The sequence below is a fragment of the Paralichthys olivaceus genome, chromosome 11, assembly GCF_024713975.1.
Source record: "Paralichthys olivaceus isolate ysfri-2021 chromosome 11, ASM2471397v2, whole genome shotgun sequence".
In the NCBI taxonomy this organism is placed as follows: domain Eukaryota; kingdom Metazoa; phylum Chordata; class Actinopteri; order Pleuronectiformes; family Paralichthyidae; genus Paralichthys; species Paralichthys olivaceus.
The window spans coordinates 10,524,316-10,550,802 of NC_091103.1; the positions used below are offsets into that span (position 1 = coordinate 10,524,316).

Here is a 26,487-nt window from a genome sequence, read left to right on the forward strand (position 1 = left end):
CTCTCTGAAATGTAAGTGTTATGGCAGCAATAGAGAAAAGATAATGTTTCTTCAATTGTATAATACCTTTGAAATGGGATGTAATTTGCAGAAAACGGATGAGAATTGCAGAAGATTTCCCACAAGTCGTATCTGAATATGCGTACCGTCCCGGGTGTTATTATCATTACATGATGATTGCTTCCTGCACATACAACTGTAATTTTAATTCATGTATGACTGAATGGATGGTTTATGTAAACTAGCTCCTGAATTATTCATGGGATAGATGCCTGTCAGAGACTACATTTTTCTGCAGTGTTTGTTTATATTAATGTTTGTGGATGAGCGCAGCATATGTTCACGTGAGTGTGTGTGTGTTTGGGTGGGGGGGTGTATGCTCAATGGGCACTGTGTGAATTTTCACACATGAACGAATGGAGAGAAACTGAACTCAAAATGGTCACAATTGCGTATTGTATAATCCGCAAATTATAAATTAGATGTTGAAAAGCATTTCTGTATATTTTTCTTTAATGACAGACGGGTTTCAATACTAATTCCGACGTTAAACTATTTTAACTTCCACAGAATGTTCAAATGCTGGTGGAAATCTGGTACATCTTCATATTCATACATCTTTATTTCTATTTGTAGGTAATCTAATTTCGCATTTTAAGTCTAATATCTATCCCTACAACCGCGTCCGTGCCCGCCTGTGTGAGTGTATGATTGACTAATGCATGTGTGTCTGTCTGCGAAATTATTGCCATCAGCTCAGGATAGTCATTTGGGCTTGACCTCACATAATGGGGTTTGACAGCCAGTGGCTAAGACAATAATTACAAACACACAGACAGGCTGTATCAAAGCCTGCTGACTAGAATAAAAATCATTTTAGAGCTGTTGTTACCAAAGAGAAGCAATTATCTGCACACAATACAAGGCTCAGAGAAAAAAATAGGGGGGAGGAAGGCAGGGAAACGTTGAATGCAGTGGGAGGAATCCTGTTCTTTGTTTAAAAAAGTTCATTTGTTTCAATGCTGATATTCAAGCACCGAGCTGAATTGTTAATATTAAAGGTTCAAGGTTTGACTTGGTTCTTGTATTCTCTGTTTTCCTGCTCTCTTTTATTGCATTTCTGATACTATAGTGAGTCAGCTTCTCCCTTTTCCTCTTTTCATTCTCCTTCACCCTCTCCTCTCCTCTCTCAGTAGATGTCACTGCAGTTCCACCTCCAGCCAGCCAGGGGAGTGGGTGGATTGCAATGCATCGTGGGACACAGACACCTGCAGGTGACGATAGTGGTGACGAAAAAAGGGACCGGAGGGGAGGGGAGAGAGGTGTGGAAGAGATGCAACGAGGGGAGGAAGAGGACAGATAAATAAAAAGGGAGGGAAGGAGACGGTGGAGAGACTTGGAGTCCATCTTTGCAGGACGCTGCGGCGGCCTTGAACCTCAATATGAAAATATAAATCTGTCTCATGCGTCACATGCGTAAGCCAGCCTAAAATATGCACATGCAAACACGTATATGACACAGGCACATGGCGAAACTATTAAAAACATTGACTCCCACACAGAAACACACACACACACACAGAATCATATTCAGAAATGCAATTAACTATCCTGCCCCCATCTACTATCAGTTGGTAATGGAAGAGATAAAGTGCGGTGGCATCAGGGGAAATGTGAGTGAAGATAGAGGTGTTGTTGACTTGTCTCTGTCAAACAGACAGCGATCTGCCAGCTCTCCAGTGTCCCACCACTTCCGCTGATTGGAGCCCAAAGTAATTACTTTATTTAGTATGGGAAATGAGAAATATCACTGCTCATCTAGTGACATTTCGAGTAATGTTTTACTTGGCCCAGGACATGGAGCTTAATGTTTGTGTGTTTTTATCTCTTTTGAGATGGTCACTGTTCAGTTTAGGAAATCAAAGAGTCAAAAACTGCCGGGACAATGAAGAGACACAGCAAATCAGAGTGACAGTGATTTCATACCAAAAGCTGCCACTATTTTCTATGTCACATTAGTGACAGCCAGTGGCCAGAAGCATTATGTTTTCGGGTTGTATGTCTGTTCTTCTTGTAATCATGATCTCAAGAACACTTTGAGTTAATATCTTCAAATGTGCACTTAACAAACTTCTCTGATTTCAGTGGTCAAAGGTCACAATGATCTCATATGAGTCTGGAAACTGAAACCGCACTGGTTGGCGAAGTCATACAACCACAGGGCAGTAATTCTAGGTGTTATGGCTCTGGGGCTTATGTTTTAAAATAAAACATTTTTTCTTTTTAACTTAAGCACATTCTCCGTTTTTGACAATTGACGAGAAACAGTTCTTTTTTTCTATTGGGACATTGTAGATAAAAATGACCAATAATATTTTGGTGACTGATATTCTGTCATTCATTTGGGCTTATTCTCAGAGCCCTGATCAGCTCATCGAATTCAGCATACGGCTCATCCCACCAGAAATCAGCAGTTGCCTGATCTCAGTCAAGTCGGATGCTCTACTTTAAATGCGCTAATTAATCACACTGCCACCTTTGCATCTTTGCTTAGATTAGAATCCCTACTGATAACACCACGTAGTGCCCTATATTTCATCAATGCTACAGCTCTGCTGCTGTAGTCATCCATATTCAAAGTGTTTGGCTGTACAGTAGCTGCAGAGCACAGGAGCTGACATAGAACAAAGATATAAATAATGAAAGAAATGTGAACATTTAGAAAGGAAAACATTTTTATTCATAAGACCCCAAACCACAAACAATGAATATCTCCACCTGAGTGGAGCAATTTGAAGTGGATTCATCCTCCAGTTTCGAGCTGCTTGATCCGACCTTGTCAATGAAAACAAGTGAGAGCGACTGGCCCTGTCCTCTGTGTCCTCTGATGGTCGGCCATTTAACATTCTTCCAGCTGTTGAGATGAACCACATAATGCACCTCTCACAAAATGGGAGTAAAGCAGCACATTTCTTTTCTTAAAAAAATTCATGTCTATATTCACTAGGAAGTGGCTGTATTTGAAGAAGAAAAAACAATATGCAGGTGGGCAAAGAGCCTTTCTTTTTTCACAGAGCGGTTTTCCAGCCAATTTTTCGGCTCCCTCGTGTGCTCCCATGGATGTGCAGGGAGTTTCCACATTGCACTTATCCCACTAAGCATAATTACTTGTTAGCTTGTTTACAATGTATTTTAACTTTGACAAAAGAGGTCCTAGCAGATTTAGTGCAGCCATGTACAGATGTGTTCTCTTTCAATGTGCAGTCTCTCTCTTGGGTAAACACATTGTCATCTGAGTGTTTGGTTTCTATTAAATCCTTTTCAAGTGCTTGTTTCACCACAGAAAGAGACAAACCGCTGTGTCAGTGGCAGGAGAGGTAGAGGAGGTGTTTGTGTGTGTGTGTGTGTGTGTCTGTTTGTCTGTCTGTCTGTCTGTCTGTGTTGTGTTGTTTATGCGTGAGCATAGATTTTCTTTACTGCTCTTGTGTGTCAGTGCGTGTGCTGTTTCCAGCATTTTTGTGTGTCACAGTTCAGCAGCAGACAAGTGGAGAGGAGCATTAAATGTGCTTCCTCCACTAATCAGGGATTAGAAAGTGTTTAAGAGCATAAGAGAACCGTAAAACAAATGTGTGTGTGATGAAGAGTCATTTGAAAATGCTTATGAAGAAACTAAGTGAACGGCTGTCGGCTGCTGGGTATTAGTGGTGTCTCGATCCTACCGTGAACGTGCAGCAAGCCAGCTTTTCATTTTCTGAAGTTGTCATTTACGGTTTTTACTCTTTTTCAGTCTTAACTGAATATTCGTCCTTCGTGAAACACTATGTAATGATTTTGAAATTCCTGAAAAATACATATGCAAAGTGGAATATTGGCATATTTAAGTTAATTTTACTTTGTTATATCTCATTAATCAGATGTGATTATTAATTATCTTATTTAACCATTCATTTTAATTTCAATGCCTTTAAGTGACTTGTTGAGTGCCAAACAAATGAATGCTCTTAAACACTCCCATGTGAAGACCGTGTTCACACCAACATGAATGCGACCTTCTCATTCATTTCAATGAAGGCGCACCAGCAAGAGGTGTTAATTACATTGTGCTATTTTTCTTTGCTGGAACCCTTTTATAATTTACTTTCATATAGAGTAAGTCAGATTTACTGCCAGTCGGGCAGAGTTGCAGCTAAGGCAAAAACTTTTTGGCAACATTATTCCATGAAACTGATGACCTCAGACAGCTGGGAGTAAGGTGTTACCTGCTTTGTTATATGTACACAAATATAGATTTGATGAGAGGTGGGAAAGTGAGATATGAAAAGAGTATGAGATGGAAGTGCAAGGGGAAGATACACGCAGAATGAAAGTGAGAGAAACGGAGAGAGTGAAGGTGAGGAGAAGCAGTCTTCCTGTGGATGTGGAAATGATTAATGCGAAGCTGTCATAGAGGTGGAGAGGGGAAACCACAGCGATGGGGGGGAAGACTCATGGCCAGGTGCTGGGAAGAGAAAATGACAGAGAGAGCTAGAGATAAAGGCATGAATGTATGAAAATGTTTCAGGGTGCTGGAGAGAAAGAATGACTGCATGCACGGAGCGGGTGGTGGAAGCATGAAAAGAAGTTCTAGGAAAGACTGCATAGAAGGATGAGAAGAAGGTAGAAGGGGGTTGAGAGAGAGTGAGGGATGGAGGATAGAGGTGTGAGAGAGGATTCAGTAGAGACCTGCTGAGAAACAGAGAGAGCAATAAAGAGACAGACAGGGACACCGAGACAGAAAGAAAAGAGATGGTGCTGCCTGCTAAGACGAGAGACTGGGGATCGAGTGTCTAATGGTTTCTGTACAAGGGCCTGCTGTGTGTGTGTGTGTGTGTGTGTGTGTGTGTGTGTGTGTGTGTGTGTGTGTGTGTGTGTGTCAAAGAGGAAGAGAAATCTGTAGAAAGACTTCATCTGTGTGAATGAGGAAACCTGTGCTCTATCACGGTGATTCCCCTGATTGTTAAGCTTGTTAATGTTGGTGTGTGTGTGACAGTGCTATAAATCTGCACATTACATTAGTCTGTACCTGAAGTTATTGCTCAACTTCCCCTCTGACCTCGCTCTGCTTTATTACCTGATTCCATCAAACGACTCCTTCTATTGTGCTCCGTGTGCATCTTTGTTAGCGAACGCTCGCGTCCTGGCGTATTGTAACACAACAACATATTGTGGAAAGCGTGGTACTGAGAAACATGGTTGTTTTCAATGAGCCTTCAGTCCAAGTGGCTCCATTTGTTCGAGTTTGACTTGGCAGCTGATGGATTTCTCTCACACACACACACACACAATGTAGAGATTTGTAGAGATTACATTAGTATTTTCGTGTCAGCAACTTTAAATGCTTTTTATCTATAAACACTATACAACCTGAGCTTAAAGGTTATGTAAGTCAATAAACCATTAATACATGTATAGATAAAAGTAGTGAATCTGTATTATAAACAAAATAAATACAAAAATCTGATCAAATAAACACATAAAACATTGATCGAAAACATGAACAAAATATTATATTAAATATTTCTTATTCGAACAATGTAAATTGTTTAGTTTAGAAAATGACCCGTTTCACTCTATACATCTCCTGCCAGACATTTTTCACCGCACGTAATGAAATAGGATGACATCATCACAACTTGATGAGGTAGAAGACAGTGGCCTTGGTTTTCTGCTGCAAAAAGAGTTAATGCTTAAAAACTATTTATGTTTTTTATTTTAGATTAATCTGAACATGGCCATGCATACAACAATCTTCTTCATGGCAGATAAGGGGAATCCCCTTGCACCACCATCGCACATAACAAAATGACATCATCATATGGGTATAATATAGTGAGGCCTAACAAAGAAGCCTTAGCTCTCTGTGACAATAAAGAATAAATGTTCTAGATATAGTTGTTTTAACTTCATAATCAAATTTAAACTGGATCACGCAAACAACTATCACCAGCAAGCAGTTAGGGCCTGTCCACAGGACGTCCATTTTCAGGGGGACATGTAAAGCGGGAGGTGTGTCTCGTCGTGATGAACACACAGATAATTATTACCCACCTCTGCAGTTCCCCTCAGCTCCACAGAGTGTTTTAGCATCTTTCAGCCCATTGTTTTGGTTTGGCTCATTCTCACCGTCTCATTAGTGATTCAGGCTATTTTCTGCAAGAAAAACCTGCTGCACACTCTTATGGAAATGTGCCTGCTCGGCACAATGCAGCAGAAAGGCAAAGTTAGCAACTACCTGAACATCTGTCTGGTGGTGGAAACACAACTCTCAATGCTAATGTTGCTGTGCATGTGCTGAACATTTTAAGCGGAGACTAACAAGCTAGCTAGCCATTGTAACTTACACCGTGAAAATACAACAGTGCTTATGTGCAGCCACTCCCATTACATTACATTTTATTGAAATATTCCGTATTTATTCGTGATGGAACAATGTTTTTTATGGTCTCACTGAACAGCAACTGAACTTGTACGGATTTGATGTGTCTCAAGGACACTTTAGCAGACCTTTGTTTTCACAGCATCATCAACCCAGGTCCTCAGAATGAAATCTGTCTCCTATTCACTGCATCGCTCTGCTGACTTCATCACATGACTTGTTTTTAAAGGGCTTCTTGTTTGTTTTTTAGGTTTATTTTTAGATGCATTTGTAGCCTGTAGCATCAGTGAATCAGCAGGTCAAGTGCCAAATCTTAAAAGAAAAGATAAGAAAAAAACACCAACTGTCATAAATATACATAAATGCTATTACTGGATTAATCTGCCTGTGCACAACACCTGAAATATTAAGTTTCTACAAATGACATCTCTCAAAATCAGAAGTTGTGTTATAATAGAAACGTAACTTGCTCTCAGGGTCAGTAAAATGCAGTAAGAACCTGCAAAATGTTAAACTGCAGCATAGTTGACCATCTATGAATATCAATCAGCCAAAACTGTGAAATAATTTCCGTTTTCCTGAATATTATGCAGAGGTCAAGACAGGAAATGTGCGAAATAGAGACCGGATAAAATGCAGTGCAAGCTGTGAGCTTAATGTGAATTGTTCCGAGTTGCTCCGCAGCTGAATTTACCACAAGAAAGCAGTTTGTGTTCGTCCTGGAAGTTTTTTCAACCAAGCTGCTTCCAAAAATTCTTCTTTATTGGACTCAGTGGAAATGTAGTCACCTTTGGGCCAAGACATACTTCAGAGGCCCATTCCAGAGAGAGGAAAGTGCCTTTGGGAAATTAATAGAAACACAGTGGTCATCCACAGACTTACTCTACAGGACCATCTGGATTACAAAGATATTAATGCTCACCACTACATCTACAGCATCATGTGCACCACTTCCACAAAGATCTTTCTGTATCTGGAGCTCACTGCATCTGGCATCTGTGTCTGTCACAGTCTAGTGACAGAGAGACACAACAGCAGTTATAAGAAGCTTTCCATATTTAGTCTCAAAGTGATACAGACCTAGAGTTTTATTGGAGACAAGCAGAGAGACCTTAGTAACACGAGTGGGTAACACAGACAGAGCACAATTTGTTAGGGGTGCTTCAAATTGCTCTTTTCCTCAATCAATTCTCCTGCCAGGACTTTTTCCTCTTTAACACTCTGTTTCTCACTGAGGTTCATCATCCATCCATCTATCCATCCACCTCGAATCCCGCCTCCCATAATTCAGCGCTCACTTTCTCCCTGCTCCCCATTATCTTGCTTGCAGAGTGTGTAGGTGGTGCGGAGTACATGATGGTTGATTAAATAGTACAAGCAGCCCATACTCGAGGCTTCATTAGTCATAAAAGGCCAATTCACCAACAATTAAAACCGGCTTCACTGACTTTAATGACACCACAAAGACAGCGTGAGCTCCACCACTTTACGAGATAAAAGCAGCCCAAGACCATTAAAGAAAATATGGAAAGAGGGATGACGTTACAGACGGGGAGGAAGTTGAGGCCTTGAGGGCGAATACACATTTGGTGGTTTGTTTCCAGCCAAAAAAAAGAAAAAAAGAAAAATTGATCTGAACTGCATAACATGATGAGGGTGTTAGTGCTAAATAGGATGTCCATGAAACAAGTGTCTGCTGTTTAAACTGTATTATTCTACAAACATGGAAAAAACATTACACCTGGAAAAAAACATTTGTAAACTCTCACAATTTGTTTGTAAATGTCAAATCTGCCAGTGTTCCCAAACCCTTTTTTAGCTTATTGTGCATTTTAACAAACTGCAAACTACACTATACATGATTGAGTTTAACCCTCTAAACCATTGTTTCCTGTTTTTGGTTCGCCTGGTCTCTTTGTGTAATAATACTTGCATGACCTCGACCCTGTAATGCACAATCAAGTTAAATCGTCTCTTTTTTTTGTCAGGACAGCATATGTATACTGCGTTGATGTCCCATGAGTATATAAATAGTTATAGGACCATAAAGACGTAGGAAAATAATCCTTTATTGATTTATGTCTCTAAAAAGACAGTTAAGCTCAAGGCTAGATAAAAAATGTTGTTGTTCGGAAAGGGATATGATCACCAGGGAGCCCTTATTGGAACAGCATAACACTACCCTTAAAAAAGCAAATCTCTAGCATGCACTGTCTCCGAGATATTTAGTTTTTAGTGTGCTATGTCCTATGATGTCATATACGCCATCATCACCTTGTGACAGGCTGCAGCATGTTACTGGGAAGTTCAGAGGAAAAATAACATTTTTTTGTTCGACGTGCTTTGCAATAGTTAACGATGTGAATTTCTTTGCGTTTCTGTTTAATGTTCAAAACAAAAATGACATAAATGCTACAAATGTACCTGTTGTGGGAAAATGAATGAAGCTGACACTTCCATTGTCATTAATCTTATTCTATTATATCAAATGTACTTTACATAATGATGCATGGCTTGTGGAGCACTACATCATGATGTGTCACAGCTATTTGTTATTACCAGCTGAGATAATGACACTCAGATACTCTGGTCTCTTAAAGTCTCTTGATTAATAATTCTTCCCAATGCAAAAGAAACACTAGACAAGCAGATGCTGTCCACTGTACAAACTCTCTATTGACATACATTCACAATAATGTATCACCAACTGGTCTTACGCCTGGTCCCAGGCAAAGTCATCCGTAATTTGTCGTCCAACCTCAAGGTTCAATCATCTAGGCTTAAGCCTTCTTCTCACTAAAGTAAATAAAGGTAAAGTAATGAAGTAATAGGGCACTCTATATGCTGAGTCAATCTTAGCTGCCTCTCCTATGTAGCGGAGGTCACTTGTTTCCTCAAGTGACTGGAAAAAGCTTGTATTGTTAGTAATCTTGGTCAATCTAGTGGGCTAAGAAGTGACATGTACGTGTGTGTTTGCAGATGTTTGTGAGTGTGCAAGTGTATAGAAACAACCACTGAATATATAGATGAGAAATAAGTCAGATCCTCATTACATTGATAGTTGGCCATCCCTCTGACCATCATCAGACAGAGATCATCATTTATTATCACAAATATTAATATCAACATAATATGAAGTGAAGACTAGTCTATGAACATAATGCTATGTTAACTAGCGTTGCTGTTGCCCAATAGGTTTTGTGTAGCATTGACTTTTAGCATCCACATTTGTTGTCAGTTGAGATTGCTGTAAACTTGGACAGAGCACATGTGCCTTCACTTGTATATTTTTGAAGGGACGCTTTACCACTTGATGCTTGCCAGTTGTAATGAAGCATAAAAAGTATGTTTTGGGCAGTGGAGTATAGAGTGCGTGTGTCCTCTCCTGACTTCTCTTAACGTTTATTTAAATAGTGACAAACAAAACTTCCCTAACTAGACTGCGCTCTTCTGTGTCTCTCCTTCATCTGTGTTTTCCTAAGTCATCATGTCTGCTTTCATCTATTTTTGTTGAACACTGATGCTTCTTGAAGTTTTGTGTTACAGTGCGGGATGTGAGGATTTTAGACACTCTGACCCTTCTGATTTAGCATGCAGGGCCTGAGGAACAATGCCTTTCGATTAGGTCAGGTTTTGTACGAGAGGGAATGACATTGATTGGCCGAGGGAATGGGGATTGACATTGATTGGTCCCGGCTTGTTTGTGCGGGCAGGAAGTGATTTGCATAATGCAGACATTCGCAGTCTGCAGAGGCTCTGTACGTGGTAAACCGGGGCAGAATGTAAAAATGTGGTCTTAACAGTTAAAAAGGCATCACTAAGGTGGAATATATGCACTGTCATCTGTTTTATGTGCATCTACGTTCATTATATTGTCATTTAGATCATAGATTTGGTCAGTTTCAGAATTTAATTGGATTGAAATAGAATTACAGAACTATTCAGACGGCCTGATGACTACAAATAGAGAGAGCAACAATTGTGATTTAAGTTTGTCAGAAGGCCAAGAACCTCAAACAAGAAAAGAAACGAGCAAGGAAATGAGACGGGGAGAGTGATTAAGAGAAAGGGAGAAATGCCAGAGAAGGAAGGAGACGAAATTAAAGAAAGTAAGAGAAGAAGGCAGGGGAGAAAATAGAGCAGACACGGGAGAGAACAGAGAGAGTGCTGTGTCTCCTGGTTGTCTTTGTTTACTGTGACAGGGACAGGTGGAGGCTGACAGCAGGACCTTTTCAGGGAGCCAGTTAAATAAAGAGGGGATGGAGGGATGGAAATGAGCGAAGAGGGAAGAACAAAAGAAGGAGGGAGACTCGGAGACTAAATGCCAGTCCCCAAATGGCTGCCAAGCCTTCTGTTTGCTCCCTGCTCGGAGTTGTAGCACCAGTTGGTTGATCAGCATCATGGATCAAACTGCCACGATTAATTTTCTTTGTTTTTTTACTTTAAGCATTACTTTTTGAAAGTACTGTCATTAGTTCTGGGATGTCCACGCCAATGGCAGCTGTTCCCAGAGGTGTAAAGTTTTTGGGTTGTCCATATATCCATACATTATTCCATTTTCTTTCTGTCTGTCTGACTGTCCCATTCTCATGAACATGATATTTCAGCCACACCTTGAGGATATTTCTTTAGTTTTGGCACAGATTATCTTGGACTCTGTTTGACTGCTTCAGCGTTGATGGTCAGAGGTCAAAGGTTAAGGTCACTGTGCCATCATGGCCATAATCTGCATTGAAACATTAATTTAAGAACATATTTAGTTGATTATCATTTTTACTATAATTCTCTGTAATCTCTATTATCACCAGTGAACAAATATTCTCAGTAAAAACATCAACTTATTCAAGAGTAGTTGCACAGAGCTTTGTGATCTCCTAACTTTTGCAAAAAAATGTAGATTTCAGTTTCATTTGCAATGAAATTTGCCGAGCACATTCATGCTGCCTGACTTTCATTTTGGGCTGAGTTTCATTGTGAAATACTTTGACATTTACTAGATGGATTGCCACAATAGTTTGCATAGACATTCATGATTCAAAGATTTTGTATTCCTTTCCTCTTTAGTCATGAGACACACATCTGTAGTTTAAAGGGACATGGTGGATGGATTAGACTGAAAACTTGCTCTGACTCTTCAAAGGTTTTATATGGATTGAATTCTTGCATTTTTGTTGAAAGTTTCACTTTGTCCAATACTTTGGTTTCATTACCTGTAAAAATAATGACATCCCCTCCAGCCACTGCTTTACTTTGTGTTTTGTACTAATTAAGAAATGTTAGCATAATGACACACTAAACTAAAATGGTGAACACAAATCCTGCTAAATGTCATTACTAAATGTTAACTGTGTTATTTTTAGCATTTCGCTCCGTATCAGCCTTCGCTTAAAGCAATACTGTGCAGACCCACATGAAGCCACTAACCTGACTGAAGATTCTTAGTATTCTTTAATGAAATACATGTTTATAATAAAAACAGAAAACTTAAAAATGAATAAACAAGCAATTTCCATGTCATGCATATTTTGCTTAGTAGGATGCAGATGGGAAAAAGGGTTAAACATCTCCCACACACATACAGACCAACCTTTGAATCCATGTGGCATTATGGGATTGTCTCAGTGATTACATAGGATCACGGATACAACAAAAACTAACAACAACAACAAACAAAGATGCACGCACATGCTAACCCATGCGAGCATGCACACACACACATGGAATGCATAGAAAGATCACTCATACACAGACTCACACTCGTCAAGCCACAATGTCCGGCCCCTTTGACAGGGATAATCCTGTGGCATCCTGAGAGAGAGAGAGGGTAAAGTTAAGAAGAGAGGATCCCAAACCCAGAAAAGCCGATTAGAGGCTAAGGGAACAAAACCGAGGCAGTGGGAGAAGGAAGAGGAGAAACAAGTAGCAGAACGCCACAGCCAAGCCAACCCTGACACATGAGGCCAGTTATGCCTTATAGACCAGGAAAACAGAAGGGATGGGGAGGAATGGATAGAGTGTGAAGACAGATTGCAGACAGAAGGAGTACTACAGGGAGACATGAAGGTGTGGAATAGAGGAGCAGTGATATGAAGATAAGAAAAAATGTGTTGAATAGAGATACTCTGAGAGGAGGAAAGAAGGGGAGGAGATCCATGTGATAAGAAAGGGTGGCGAAAATGAGGAAAAGAGAAAGAGACAGGTAAATTGACAGACATTGAGCATCATCAAAAGTGAAGAAAAACGATGAAAAAGGAATCCTGCTAGAAGCGCGTGTTCTTGTCACTCAAGTTGATTGTTGAGGACTCTCACCTTATTTCCTCCTGGGTCTCACATGCAAACACACAAATGCAAACACACACATTTGTCTTTGCAAGGATACTCAGACAATGCATTTCCGAGGCCCTTAACCATCTAAACTAAAGCCCAAAACCCTAAAACCTAGTCTTAATCCTCAAATAGGATGTTAAAGGTGTGAGCACCAAAACATTCTCACTTTCCTGAAATGTACCCAATCTGTTCCTGAGAAAGATAGAAGTACACACACACACACACACACACACACACACACAGACGAGCAGTGAAGGCCTCCATCCCATCCCTTCATTTCCTCATTAGGGCCTTATCCATTAACCAAGGATGTTCTGGGGCTCTCAATATTCATGGGGAGGCATTGGAAGCCAAAAGATAATGACTGCAAAGAAAGAAAAGAAGTGGAGTGAGAAACTTGAAGAGAACATAGTAGTTTCCAGCAAAATATGGAAATATCTTTCTTTTTATTAACTTCTTATCTGCTAATTCATCAATCCGTAGCTTTTGTTTCCCCATCATTCTTGCTCGTCTACATCACTTGTTGTGTTTGTCTGTCACTTTCCCCCCTTTACTCTCACTCTCTCTTTGTCTCGCTTGCTCTCTCTCCTTCTCCCTCTCTCTATTAATCCCAGAGCAGTAGGGTTTTTACAGTTGGTATTTCCACCCAGTGATAAGGGCCTTTATAGAATGAAACTGACACTGGAGGGGTCGTAATGTGTTGGAAACAATAAATGACATCGCACCTCACCCTCATGTACACGTGCACACACAGAGAACACGCACAGGCGAGGCTGGATCCTATCTCGTTGTGGTAAAATGCTGTGCTGTGATCCCAGCAGTGATAGATGGATAGGGGGGACTGATGGAAACATAGACTGAGTCAGATAGGTATAGAATAATGAAACACTGGCAGGATTATGTATTCCACTGAGTTTTTCACCCTTTCCATCACCACAGAGTCAGCTGACTTACATTCAGACCGGAAATGAGCCCCATGGTTACACTTGTCATTTCTGAGATCTGATCATGGGGACTGGATTTAATGAGGACATCATACTGTAGCTGCGTATGCGGTTTTCTCCATTAAAATAAACGCCCATTTTTAGTGTTCAGAATTGTATTTTTTCCTAAAATAATATAGTCTTGTACTTCCTACTATTTATCTCTGTCTTCTTATGTTAACTTCCACGGCCACTGACTCAAGTCATTTTTAAACGTCCCATATTGAAAAGACGGGATGTTGTTGGTGTGCATCTAGGCTTGTCACTTCCTGATGTCCTGGTGTGATTGGATGATAAATACTCTAATTAAACAACACAGACAGAGGTAAGTGCTGCTGGTCATTGTCCCCGTATGTCTTCTCAGGGAATACGTGCATGTCTAAACCATCTGCAGTGGGTGCAAAGGACAAACAAATGAAATTTCAAAGCAGCATCTTATTATAAACTGTCATGTAAGCTGTCGGTGCAGGAACACTCTTCGTTCTGATTTTATTCTTTCTGGCGGCTAGATACACAACATTAAATACTTTCTTTTGATGATTTCCAAGTAGAATTCTGTGCTGTGACAGTTGTTTGTTACAGTAACATATATATTAACCTTATGACATAATAATAGTAGGTAAGTAATTAAAAGTCATGCTTTAATTTCTGTCTTTGTGAGGAAAATACAATGGATCCATAACATTACATATTGGCACAATCTCCCAGTGAGCCCCTTCCCTTAAGAATTATGACTTTCATCTGTGTAATAGAAGCACAAGGAAGAACATAAAGGCATGGGGGTATTTCAAATAGTTTTTCAGTGACTTTTGTATGGGTACTTTTACTCTAGCCCAGATTTTCTTAACAAATCATTTTGCAAAGTGCTGAACCATTTCTCTCTTATATAGAGGCATAGAATGTGTATGAAGATGGAAGATGCATCTGCACATCCTCCCTTATACCAGGGATACAAACACCACCATCTTGAACATTAGGAGCCAGAGTGTGTGCAGTTGTGATTTGGGATCAAGCCAATAGTAGCAAGGTCCCGTCTATACAATGCGCTCGACCAAGTAGGGGTCTGTCTAAGCTGTCAATCATGACGTTTCACCCTATTTGTTTTTTTGAAGCATCAAATTATGAGCATTACACAAACATCAGTGTGATAAGAACGACCAAGAATTACAGAAACCATGTCCCATCCGTTAACATGGAGACAGGACATCTACTGCAATCAACCACTAGGTGGCAATCAAGATGCTTTAGCTTCACTTTTGGGGAGCTGTCACGTCATCCATATTCATATACAGAGTATGTATGAAAGCTGTATTATAGGAGGAAATTATACATTCATGTGTTATTTTTGCACTTGTGCAGGTGTTCGTCTTTGTGTTATCTTGTCAGGGCATTAGTTTCCAGGCAGACACGCAGGTGGCAACAGCCAGTGTATGACATCACTTTGAAAGGAGGGATCGTGGAGCACAGGGGGAAACACAGCAAATTGAAGTGTCATGGGGATATTAACAGAGACAGGATGTGGCCACCAATAGCCGCAGCAAATTGGGTAGCAGAGAAAATACAAAGGCAGTCAGTCAAAAATAGGCTTATCCGATGGAAATGGCAGGATGGACAGAATGTAAACAGTTGTTGGGATGGACTTTTTTCCTCTATCTCGCTTATGCCACCAGTGCAGTAAGGCAGAATGTGATGTTTTATGACCAAGCACAGCAAAAAAAAGAAAGAAGGTAAATCGAAATATGCATGGCTTTTGTATTGCTTGTACTTGGGTGTGTGCAAGTGCATGAACAGGAATGAGACAGATAGGAGGAGAGGGAGTTTTGTAAGTATGAAATAAAGTTTGTGATAAAGCTGCAGTATTTTCAAGCAACATGTGAGGAAAAGCAATTCAGTTCTTACGGTTTTAGACAATTTAGGCCAAGTGAGAGAACAGAAAACAAACTAATATTAAGAAGAAACGGGGAGATGTAGGTAGAGCTATTGTAGAGGTATAAACTTGTGAGTGTCAAAGTAGGAAAACTAAATCACGTTGGCGAAGGATACCAGGGAGGGAAGGGAGCTTAAAGGAAGGAGAGTAAGAGCGCATTGTAAAAAATAAAGGATGGGGGGATTTAGAGAGACAGAGGAGCAGAAGTATTGATATTTCCAGCATAAACACTTGTTCTAATGGAGCCAGCGAGTAGGAGCGGGGGATCGATCTGAAGACAGAAGTCTCCGCAAATGTATGGAAAGAAAATATACCTCTCACCTGCTGCAAGGAGGGTGGAGAAAGGGTGGCAGAATGGACTGAGAAGATGACCAGATGCAGTGGGGATACAGAACGAGAGACGAGGCTGAATCCTAATGTGCAAAATGTATTTTTCATGAGAGCGGATCAATGGTATGGCTGGACTGGGCCGCACAAAGACGTAAGTAATCTGGAAATAAGAGAAGAAGAGGAATGGACGGGGAGCACAATGGATAACTGGAAAGATAAATGACAGCGGCCAGTTAATAGGAGGAGGTTCCTGGAATTGGATATGGGAGGTGGACAAAGTAGAGGGCTGGTTAAAAAGAGGGACAGAAAAAGACAGAGCACTTGTAAGCACCTGAACTGATTTATGTATGATTTTGTGAAAAATGTAAGATTTTGACCTGAGGGTCTCTCGGCGTCGACCCTCACTTCCTCAGGAGGTAGTTTTATGGATGTGGTTCAAAGAAGGAACTTAAAGTTGAGAATTGAAATACATGATATATATTATTTTGTGTGTGTGTGTGTGATCCCAGAGCAAAGCATTGATTCAAATAACTGACAAAAGTCAACTTATCGTTATAAAAGTAACTAGGTAGCTTCACACATGAGCCTCTGTGGTTCACTTCATGTCTCCGCACCTCTACCTACCAGGGAGTATATTAATCTGTCTCTGGCAATATGTGAACGTGAGATGGTAGGAGTCATCTCTCCCTCCCTCCCTCCCTCTCTACCTCTCGCCTATAAACTTTTCAGAATTTGAGTTGTGAAATCCTGCTTTCACGCTGCAGTGTCGGAGAAACACATTCTTTAATGAAACTGCTTTGTTCAGTGTTTTCGCCAGTTTTAATTACTTGATCTGTTTATTTTTTTGTAGAGGTGGAAACCTCTCTGGATAATTTGGTTCCTTGTAAAAACCTGAAATATGAACACTAAAGGAATCCCAATCTAATAAGACATTTTGTGCAAGTGGAATAAGAATATTTTACACCTGATTGGAAAAGGCCAATCACCAGAGGTCAAACTGTTGAATCAGTGCAGAAAACCGTCTCTGATTGGCCTGATTTGGCAATCTATGATGCTAATCAATGCTAAAAACTTGACGGTGACTGTTGGAGTGTTTGACCCCAGCTCAGTTCTGGTTTATTGTAGCTAACGGAGATAATTTTATGCCAGAAGCATAAACAAAGCTAAATTAACTTGGAATCTGTTGTTGAGAACACATCTCAAACAAAGTTAAGTAAAATTAACTTAATTACTCAATGTTAAGAATGTAGTGAGGGCAATGTTAGCAGACGGCAAACACCCATCATTTATTAGCTTATCAGAGACAGGGCAGTTTGACTTCATCTGATTGGATTGGATGTGATTGCAAATTGTAGCTTGTACCTTCAGTTTCACATGGACAGATTTCTGACTTTATGAAACCTCACTATTAAAAGTATTTCCACAGGAATTTGTGACTTATAAACAAGATCATTTTACAACTAGATTTCTTATACATTTTCTTGCTAAAGTGCTTACATACTCACACACACACACAAGCTGACAGACCTAGACAGTCTCTTATTATTCTTTTGTCAGCACCTGAGCTTGGCTTTAAGTACATTCTGTATTTCATGCCACATTACCCCCCACATCAGCAAATGAGATGAAGAAAGGTGGCAACTGAGGGAGGGTGAGAGATGGAGCGAGGCAGTGAGATACAGACTCCTATAGACTCTTTCTCTCTGCCAACTGCATGTCTGCCTGAACGTCCCTTCCACCGCTTCTGTACTTTCTATTTCCCTTTTATCTGTATCCCCCTGTTTCTTCTAGCTTAATGTTTTTTAATGGTTGGGAACCAGAATGGGTCACAGTCGTGTTCCTGTTGGGTCCCCACATGACAAGAGTAGTGATATGTTTTAATGAGCCTGGGACTCAGGGCAAGAGATGAAATTCCTCATTTGGGCCTTATACAGAAAAAGACAGTGTATCTACCACTCTGTCTCGTTCTCTACTCTGTCAAACTTTAAGTGTTTCACTTCATTTTCTTAATTTCCTCCATTAATTTGTGTGCGTTTTATTTTTCAGCTCTTGCTTCCTCAGTCTTGGTAAGAGTGACTTTGTTCTGCAACACATATGTCCCACATAGAAAGTGTGAGTCCACTTTATATGTTTTTTATGGGTTCGTCCATCTGAGTAGACTTTTATGCTTCAACTTATCAGAATTTCATACAGCGTATGTGTATCTATTAACATTTAACTCACCTTGTGTGGAGTTCAGCGGACTGAAGCCTTGCAGTGAAAATCCTCCCCACTTCAAATCACCACCAGACTTCAGAGCACTAACGTCTGTAGATACGTGTGCACGTGTTTGTCTGCTCGCGGAGAGAGGTCAGTCCTTGAACTGTACAGCAGCTTTTATTTCACTGTTCAGTAAACCACTGCCTGTGTGCTTTTCACCTATTCACTTGTTTTAAAGGTTTGAAGAACTGTGGCCTGACTATGTACGTATCTTGCATACTAAAATCAGCACAAGTGCACCACGCCTGAGGATATGCAGAGTCAGGCACATAGCGCAGTGGTATTTTAATTGTTGAATGGCTGAGTTGGAGTTTGAGGAAAGTATCACAATTGGGCTGTGGGGCTCTAACTAATTAAATAAAACAGATAAATAATTTGTAATGCATGTAAATTAATTAATGGTCAAATAGCAGTTTTTTTCCTTTTTTAAATAAATGCTGTGTGTGCTTTGCATAACTAAACTGACTTTGGTGATTCATAACCCCTTTTCATCACCTAAGAAGATGTATATTTGTGGTTTATATATCCGTGGACATTTTAGTCGAAATCATATACGGGACAAAACCACCAAGACAGAGAAAAAAAAAAGAAAAAAGAAGGGACGGATAAACTTTGATTGCTGGGAATTAACTTTCCAATTCCCGAATCGAGTATTTTATTATTTGCCTAATGATGTTCATCTTGTCAGTTGAAAAGTACCTTTCATAAAGTAAGAACTATTTTAAGAAAGTATTAATAAGCACACAAATCTAACAAAAACTATAGCCATTATGTTTTTGCAGAACACTGGAGGATAACAGAATGGGTGACTGTTTGCAGCGTTTTCGGATGTTTCACACAGATTATGGAACAAATACAAAAATGTAATATTAACATTGTATTAATCAAAATCAGACTGAAAAATGAAGAATTTAGTTAAAGGAAACTCAAATAACGAGCAGAGTATCAATTGCGTTCTGCTGGCTAATGAAGAAGTAGGACTTAGGCTGTAACTGTCTTTACTTAGATAGATTGCGGCGGTCTCTCTTATCGAAGGGATTGGAGAGATGATATGCATGACTGCTTAGGCTTTCTCATAAAACATTTAATGAGGCTATAAGCTCAAACTTCAGTAACCTTTGCAGTGACCTCTGACTGTCTGATGAAGCTCATAAAACAAAGTTCTAACATAGCACACACACACACACACATACACACACACACACACACATACACACACACACACACACACAGTGTATATCTGTTGAGGCAGACGATCACAGATTTTAAACAGAGTGAGAGCAGCAGTAACAGGGATACAGGGTCACTGGATGTAAGGTTATGTCTTAAGAGGTCACAGAGAATCATTATACACTCCTCTTTATTGGTCATAACTTAAGACCTTCATTAAGGAGGGTAATTCTGTCAATGTCAATTAGGTCAAATGTGCAACTATCTGTATCGATTAACGCATATTGTTAGAATACTGTTCTGGGTGTGACCTGGAGGTCTCGTTTCAGTTGGTGCAGTCTGCTGCCAACAAATCTAATTAATACAATTTAACCAGTCAATAAGTAATTTAATACAAGGGATGAAACAGACTTATCTATATGCAAAGATTTCCCAGTCCACGCTGAAGTCACAAGCCAGAAGGAAATCAGGAGATAATGTGGATCAATAGCTGGATATGCATCCAGGCGTAGTGGACTACTACATAATATTACACCATGTTTCTGAAGTACTTCTGCTGTCTTTGGCTCTTCCCACTGTATACAGCATGTTTATTATCTGTGCATTTGGAAAGTATAAAGCTGTGTCCCGATGCAGGGGCCACTTTCTTTTGAGGCTGCATTTGAAGACTGACGGCATCACAGCAGTGTGACCAGACTGTCCAATTTCATAAGCCTAAATGCAACAGACAAATGGATCATTTCATGCTCAAGCAACAAGGGCTCCTATAGGTGGATCATTCTCAGGCCAACCTACAAGGATTTATGCACTTTGTTGACAGACTTGCTTTTCAAAGAAATAATGGTGGCTGCACGTAACGAGACACAGACATCCAATGCTTAGACTTTTTAATTAACTGAACAGCTAGGAGGCATCTACGAGGCCACTGAAGGCAGCCACCTACGGCCGTTGGCCTGACTGCGTCCTCTGAAGGTAGCGATCCCTGAATTTAGACACAATTTGAGTATATTCCCTATAGCTGACTGTGAAATGTGACAACATGCTCAGACTAATGCAGCCTCTCGTAGGTGGTATTTGATAGATTAGTCATGTGTTATAATCTACAAAAGCTGTCAGACTTGCAGAAACAGTCTCAGACACATTGGAGTATTGGGGAGAAAACACGAGGGGACAAAGCAAAACGCAGAGCAACCCAAAAACAGGAAGCTGTCCAAAACCAGTATTCAAACTATAATTGTAACGTGATAAAATGTGTCAATCGAACAACCATAGGAACCGATTGTCAGGATGAGTTATATTTTGTCTATTGTAAGAGATTACTAGGAATAGGGACATGGGGTTATAACCAGTATGAACACAGTTTAGGGCTCTTTTTTAAAATAGTGATATTTACGTTACCTTGTTCTTCTTTGCGCTGTGAATACTGAGGTCTCTTGCATTTCACCATTCATTAGAGCGGTACAGAAGTGAACTCACGGGTCATTACAATAAATCCCTTTAACTAGATTTATTTAAGAAGAAAACTATGATTCATGTTCGGAAATACAAAAAGAACATAGCAGTGAAATATGTTGATTAAAAAGACTCTGCCCCCCTTTCTTTTCCTTTGTGTATGTGTCTTTGCAAAGCTATGCATCCTTCAATATCTTTAGTAGCTTCTGGAACTATTATTGTTGATGTGTGGTGACATTATAAGTCAAAATTCCACAATATGTGTTTTTATATGATATAAAGTACAACACAAGTCTTGTTACGTACATGTTGAATTGAAATACGATTTTGCATTTGAATGAAATCCAACAGCCATCTTAAACTAAAAACTCAAAAGCGAGCATGTCTCTGCTATCACACAGTGTGTGTCCCTGTAGCTTTTACTGTTACAGTGTGTGGGGAATTGTCTCCGGGCTGTTGGTGTGTTATGACCACTAACATAATTCATTCTAACAAGTCAGTGTTGCTTGGATAGAAAAAACACATGCCCCAAAAATACAGACAAATTTCCCCTGTGACCTCCTGATGCAGGCCCAGACACAATGTGGGCTAAAGCAGCCATTCATCTCCAGCTTTAGTCAAAAGAGAACATTGTGGTTTCTAACAATGCACAGCATTAACATATGCATAGCAAAGCATCTTTCTGCTTGTGTTAATGTGTATGTATGTACTGCATGTGCATCATTAAAGAAAGAAAACAAACAAGAAATAACCCTTTTTGTGGAAAGTACTAAATGCATAGAGGAAGCATATATCAATGAATCTTTTGGGAAATAGACTATTGTTGTGTGCTGCATATTCATGTACATTCTGCTGCATTTTAAAGTGAAATACAAATACGCTCTTTTTTCCTATACAGAACTGAGGATTATTTGTAGTCTTGGTATAAATAGGAACATTTCCTGCATCTACACGTTATTTTTAATCACATTATAATAAACCTACAGGGATGTAATTTATTTTATGGGCTTCTGTTCTTTTTGACTTATTTGAATGAGGAGCACATTCACTATCTGAAACAATAAAACTGACCACCTTGCAAATTACTGAATTATAAGTAGTAGCACACGAATCGTGTTATAGCTACCGATGTCTCGTATTCCTGCTTTTTTGTCAGTCAGAGTTATGTCCACTCAATTCTGAATACACTTTACAGGAAACATAGTATGCTCATATTCAGGTTTATAATTTGTTTTGTGTTATTATTTGAAAGGGTTTTCATGCCTCAATGTTCAGCAAATGCATCACTTTCCTCATATTGTCAATTGCTGTGGCTCCTCTTTTAATTTTATAATGATCCCTACTCCCCGGAGTCAAGTAGCAGATTGTGGAAATGCTACAAGCCTTTTTTTTTTTGTCTTCTTTTAAATATGCAACAGTTGTCTTTACATGTCACTGTTTCTAACACAGAGCATTTATCTTTTTCTGGACGGGCTGCTTGGGAAAATCATTTGGAGCATAAATTAAAAGTACACCCAATTCTCCTGGCACCACTTCACCACTGGGTATAGCCTTGATATTCTTTGGCATTAAAAACACAAACAATAAGAAAGATAGGACTATTGATTTTAATTTATTGGTGCACATTGGGAGAGCTGTTAAACTACTTTTATATTGTTGACAGAACAAACTCCAGAGGGTAATGAAACTGTTTTTAAATCATATAGGATTGTTTCTGCACTGTAAACAGCAATTTTCTTTCACTTTAACATATGGTAATGTCTGGGTCTTTCAGGCAGATACAGGCCGGTGCTGTAGATACTGATCTGACTGTGTGTCAGGGAGACACTGAGCTCTAATGATGAGCAGAGACTTTGACCTGCCTTCCCGGCTTTTTTGATGTCTGCTGTTGCTTTTAATCTTCTCCATCACACGATTGTTCCAGTTGTCCAGCGGGCAAACCTCTCTCTCTCTCTCTCCTCGTCGCCTCCTCTCGTCTACTGCGAACATGTGTGTCACTACCGCTATGACCACTGTCCTTCACTCCCGACCTCATCCTCTCTTTGCCCCCAAACTCCTCCGTTTATCATTCAACCCTCTCTCAGTCTACCTGTTTCAATTTCTTGTTGCCAGTTCTGTTTGTATTGCTCTGTCTTTCCCTCCTAATCATCCCCATCCCTCACTCTGTCTTTTGCTCGAGTACAGACTGAATCGCCTGTTCTTTTTTTTTCTCTCACCAGAAGCAAGCCATTAACTTCCATCCCAGGCTTCTGTAGGGTTTTGTGCAGTAATGGGCTCTGTTCCCTGTGCCCGAATCAGCTGCAGAGATGTGTAAAGTAATTACGACAGAAATACCTATCCCACTGTTGACTCCTATGAGAAAATATATGAATTCTCCCTTTTGTTTCTTTCTTTAATACTAAGGATATCGACTATCATTTCAAACTCACTATTTCACACTAACAAACCTCATGTTCTCCACATTCTTCACTACTTGTGAATTGATGATTCACCATTACTGTAGGTCTGTTGCACACCATGACTTGCACCGAAATCTACTAATAAATCCCATTAATTTAGGGCCACGTTTGATTTTCTGAACAAATAATACGAACAGTATACAAATAAAATGCTAAAATGAAATGACTAATTTTAGTAATTCTGTAGAATTCTAGTATAAACTGTTTTCAGACACGAAAAGCAGAAAATGTGCGGACAATTGGGTTCAAACATTCCCTGCACATTGCCTCTCACAGCAGGAATTTGTCCAGGTGAGCTGTGGAAATCACACTGGCTTTTGTTCTTATCACCAAGAGCTCTTTAATGTCATTGCCTTGCCTCCTGTGAGATACTTGTACTCTTGGGGTTTTCAGTTTTGCGTCAATAGCAGATTAGAAAGCACAATGTGGTGAATTCTTCAGACATTTTCCTGCTGTACTCACATGAGCTCATTCAGACGTTCTCTGGAGTTTTTACCTGAGGGCTGGCAGGAAAAACCAACTGACTCTGACAGACAGCCCCACCAGATCATTTCTGGAGACCAGAGAGTTTAGAGCATGCCTGAAAGCAGCAATGACCACACACAAAGCAATGGGGGCAAATTTAAAAGATGCTAACTGCATTTTACTCTTACATGCCATAGAACCGCAAAAAAAGCAATTTCACAAGCAACAACAATATTCTATTTTATGGAGTCTGTTATTTTCTAGGAAAGTCTTACATCGTCCAGCATCCAGATTTAATTGGCAGTTTGCATAATTTGTATTAACTCAAGCACAGATGTGCTCATTTACATCATCTGGTTTTGTGAATAAAATCTTTGGTGAAGCTCTGAGGCTAATTTGTGCTGGGTTTCATTTTTATACGAAACCCAGAACATATTCTCCTTTCCTGAACTCCTTACCAGCTTGTGTACCACCACTGGGTAGTACATTTTATGGGGATGCATCTCATTTTTACTGTACAAGTATGTATTTAAACAGTGGCAAAGTACCATAAAAGGTATCACACTGGTTGAAACAGACAAGGACTCAAGTGCAGACTCTGTAAGGTTTCAACACACGGCAGGTAAAGGGTTTCACACAGAAAGACTAAGAAACAAACAAGTAATGCAGAAACACTGGGATCAAGGAGGCAAGTTGGAAACTATAGCTGTGTCCCATTAGGGGCCGCTGTCTTTGGAGGATGCTTGCTGGTTCTGCTCTACAGAGGATTTCTTTGATTTGCATCATCAGCAATTGTCCGGCTCTGACCACATTTTGGATGTTATGGTTTTGTCGCCACAATTATCTCTTTGAAAAATAGTTTGTCACTAAAGCGCAAAGAATCCAGGAATAGGTTTGCCTGAAGAAGGATCCACCTCGCTTTCCTTGCTCGAGGATGGAAGGATGCATTTGTTGGTTGCTTGGAAGATGTTCTCGAAATGAGACAGCCTAGAGGTGCCATTGTGATACAGTCAGTCTTTTAATGCAACCTCAGATGGATGTGGCCCTGTTCTGAGACTTATTAATTTAAGGGAGGGGAGACAATAGGACACAGATATGACACCGTAAGGAAGGGGCAGGTAATCAGGGAGGCTGGACACACAGGAAGCAAGAATTGAAGTAACCTGAAACGAAATGAGATGTGAGTACCAAAATAAAACAGGGAACTAGACAACAAATTTGACAAAATTTGACAACTCGTGGAGAAATGACGAGAAGGAACATCAAAATTCTCCACAACTATCAAGTTCAAAACAGGTTTAAAGCTATCACACTGATTATAATAGACAATATTTTTTCTCATGATTTAGGAGGTCTGTTGAAATGTCTGTTTTATAACCTCATTAAAATAATGTATATCTCCATTTATAATTGGCATAACACAAACACCACTTACTCCTCCAACTATAATCTGAAAAGGTCAATTATCTACTCTGCCAGGTGAAGAAGCCCCTTGAGCCCCTTGGGTATTAATGGCTTCCAAGTAAACATAACTCTCACTGAACCTTTTCAATTTTATTAAGTCTTAGACATAATCCCATGACAGGTTTGGTCAGAGCATGGGTGTTGAGGGACTGTTATTTCTCCATGTTAGAAGAACAGGATGACATACAGAATACGGCACTGGGATTCGGGAAACACTTGAGGGTTAGGAGTATGCTGTATGTTACTCAGTCAGACACAACTCAGCATTCACAGAATTTTTTTTATATTAAAAAAAGTGTATTAGATTAAACCTTTCCAATACATTTTATGCAAAACATATGCATGCATCTAGCAGAGGTTGATTTGCAGTGGTATGGTGTCAGGTCAGTTCAGGTTTCATTTATTGCTTAGTCCAGTGGAGTCAGTTGATGTAGATGTTGGATGATCACCATATTACCTGATAGTTTACCTCATTATTTCATTATACCTAATTCATTCTAGCAATTTCATACCACAGCTTTTGGGCCATATATACAGTCTTATCTATATTAGCTCCTGATCTATTCTACCATTCATTATTTTTTGATCCTTGCATTAAGTATAAATAATCTACAGTTGTTCACATTGTAAATCAGAAAATATCACTTTATGGGGTATTGCCTTATTTCATTGTCTTCCGTGTACATATGCACATAAATGATGACAGCTGTGATCTTATTGTTCGATGAAAACACTGTCAACATTCACCTGAGCTGTTTTCAGACATGACCTGCGGGTTAAGTCATTAAATCAACTCCCCCCACTCGCTAAGATTACCTGCAGGATTTCTCTCTGACTTTTGTATCCTCCAGAGGATCTGCAGAGTGTGCATGTCTTAAAGCAGCTCTACATTGTTGATGACATACAATGCAATTCAGAGTCAACTTGTTCCTGTATTAAAAAATGAATTAGGGAAATCAAGAAAACAGCTAGCCTTCAAAGTAAAAGCTTCTGGCTTTGAGCTTGGGTGGCATGTTGCCTTCAGCAGCCAATGTAAGGAGAGCTAAACTAAATAAACGAACTAATGGACACTGAAATAATTTAAAGCTATATTTCTGACTCCTTACCCAGAACTTACTGTGAGTAAATTGCCAGTGGGTGCAATTTGTACTAATAATTTTCAATTTGTACAAGTTGGTTAAAGGAACAAGCTGTCTCTGAGTTGTGCTGGACTGCTTTGTACGCCTACATATGATG

The 26,487-nt window shown here is 39.8% G+C and overlaps 1 protein-coding gene across 1 annotated transcript in view; it reads left to right on the forward strand.

Moving 5' to 3' along the window:
• The window catches only part of zbbx (zinc finger, B-box domain containing), a 318,314-nt gene that overhangs the window by 115,571 nt on the left and 176,256 nt on the right, over positions 1–26,487 (forward strand). The window lies entirely within an intron of this gene.